General features: G+C 41.8%; 1 pseudogene; it reads left to right on the top strand.

Annotated features, from left to right (window-relative positions):
* The first annotated feature begins 1,925 nt into the window (after nucleotides 1–1,925).
* On the top strand, nucleotides 1,926–2,091 carry LOC130344687 (U2 spliceosomal RNA; annotated as a pseudogene).
* The last annotated feature ends 499 nt before the right edge of the window (nucleotides 2,092–2,590 follow it).

Below are 2,590 nucleotides of genomic sequence, written 5' to 3'. Positions count from 1 at the left end.
ATTGATTGCTCCAAGCTTGAGATGCAGGCTTAAGCAATCGACCGCTGATAACACTGATCATTGCAAAGCTATGGCTTTGCAGTGAACAGGTTATAAGATTAGTGTGTGCAGTGTTATAGCCCCCTATGTAAAAAAAAAAAAAGTTAAAAAGTCATTTAACCCCTTCCCTAATAAAAGTTTGAATCACCCCCCTTTTCCCATAAAAAAAGAAAACATGTAAATAAATATAAGCATATGTGGTATCGCCGCGTGCAGAAATGTCCGAACTATAAAAATATATCATTAATTAAACCGCACGGTCAATGGCAGATGCGCAAAAAAATTCCAAAGTCCAAAATAATGTATTTTTGGTCACTTTTAATATCATAAAAAAATTTATAAAAAGCGATCAAAAAGTCTGATCAATACAAAAATGGTACAGTTAAAAACTTCAGATCACGGCATAAAAAATGAGTCCTCATACCGCCCCATAAGCGGTAAAATAAAAAAGGTATAGGGGTCAGAAGATGACAATTTTAAACGTTTACATTTTCCTGCATGTAGTTATGATTTTATACAGAAGTACGACAAAATCAAACCTATATAAGTAGGGTATCATTTTAATCGTATGGACCTACGGAATAAAGATAAGGTGTAATTTTTACCGAAAAATGTACTGCATAGAAACGGAAGCCCCCAAAATTACAAAATGGCGTTTTTTCTTCAATTTCGTCACACAATGATTTATTTTTCCGTTTCGCCATAGATTTTTGGGTAAAATGACTGATGTCACTGCAAAATAGAATTGGTGGCACAAAAAATAAGCCATTATTTGGATTTTTAGGTGCAAAATTGAAAGGGTTATGATTTTTAAAAGGTAAGGAGGAAAAAACGAAAGTGCAAAAAGGGAAAAACCCATGGTCCTTAAGGTGTTAAAATGGCGCTACTGGAGCAAAGGATGTCACTCGTCAGACGTCCCTGCAGTCATTGAATTTAAAATGGTCGAGGATCCTGCTGCCAGTTTAGGATCAGACACCATGGTCCTAGATTGACATACTGCACCATTGATCCCTTGTGGCTGTCCATCTGTTCCAAAACTACAACTCCCAGCATGCCCTGGGCATGCTGGGAGTTGTAGCTTTGCAACAGCTGGACAGACGTCTGACGAAAGGGGGGGGGGACACACACCAAAAATAAAGCAATGTGAGCTTTAAAAAAGGCCGCACATAAGTCGTGTTTAATCCCAGCCTAAGCCTAGGAACAGATGCAGTTCTTGTTTGATGTTTGTTTATTTTTTTGCCAAAACCCCCCCCCCACAAAACTGCCCCCCTCATTTTCTTTCTCTATCATCTTTGTGGCATTTTTACTACAAATCCTGGGGGGGGCCTGGGGGGGGGTTGTTTATTAAAACCTGTGAGGAGGAAAAGTTGCCCAGTTGCCCATAGCAACCAATCGGATTACTTCTTTCATTTTTAAAAAGGCCTCTGAAAAGTGAAAGAAGCAATCTGATTGATCAACTTTACAACTCCCCCAATATGTATTATTATTATTTTATTATTATTTTCCCTTTGGCTTTTCTTATTAAGAGTCGTGTGATTCTTTCATCATGTGACCCAAGGATTTCTATTAAAAACATTGGGAAGAAAAACACCAAAACTTCATAAACAAAAAAAACATGATTTCGACATCCCACAGATTTGATAAGGCCATATGAGGATGAAGAAAACCCCATTTGTGTCTGGCATTTCATATTATCCTATTGATTCCAACATAACATGTGCCCGCAGCGAGCATGGTGTTTTTTTCTGTCAAACACGCCAAGTGTAATCCCAGCCGAAATTAGTGTTTTCACAATAAGTTGGAACAGGCTGCAGGCTGTGCTATATATTTGCATAGTTGCGGCATACAGCACGTGTCGCATTTATGCGGCTGCGTTCTGATGGCATATATGGCTCTTGGCCTTTTGGCTAAGATCAAGTGTAGTATCTGTTCTTATCAGTGGTCTAGTCTCTGCCATTGATGTAGGATGGATGCTGCATGGAGGGGGCAGGTGTCTTGGGGCATTCCGGGTTCTGAGGAATCAGCTCGACGGCTGCTCTGATGTGACCTTTTCCCTCCAGGTCTCACCATGAAGCTGAGGGGGTTGAAGGCTGAGGTACTTCTGTGTCTGGGGGAATGGTGACCCTGAGGTGCCAAAACTCACTGGGTGTAATAGCTCAATGAGTGGAAGCTCTGCACCACGCACTCTTCACCTTTGGTAATCACCCCTTTGATTCCTGGACTTCTGGCTAGGATCGGGAAACTTTTATAGATCCTGCCGGACGCCGGGCCGTACTTCACGGCGCACATTCACTTAATTGTTTATGTCTGTTTTTCACTGTGCTACTTGGACATGTTTTTGTTTGTCACAGGATTTGTCAGGATGCGGTAAGCCCTTCTTGGTGTCCCTCCTGGCGGTCCAAGGGAGGTGTGTGTGGCCATCAGATTCCGCACCTCCTGGCAAACCTTGGGCATCCCTGCATAAGCAGGATGCTATAATATACAGCACTGCGGGTGGTTTCTTGGGCTGATGCTTAGGATGACATCGGGAGCACTTGTGGTCCTCTAGTAG

Source organism: Hyla sarda, chromosome 1, assembly GCF_029499605.1.
Source record: "Hyla sarda isolate aHylSar1 chromosome 1, aHylSar1.hap1, whole genome shotgun sequence".
In the NCBI taxonomy this organism is placed as follows: domain Eukaryota; kingdom Metazoa; phylum Chordata; class Amphibia; order Anura; family Hylidae; genus Hyla; species Hyla sarda.
The sequence above is the reverse complement of the archived record's forward strand: the minus strand, read 5'-3'. Positions and strand labels throughout refer to the sequence as shown.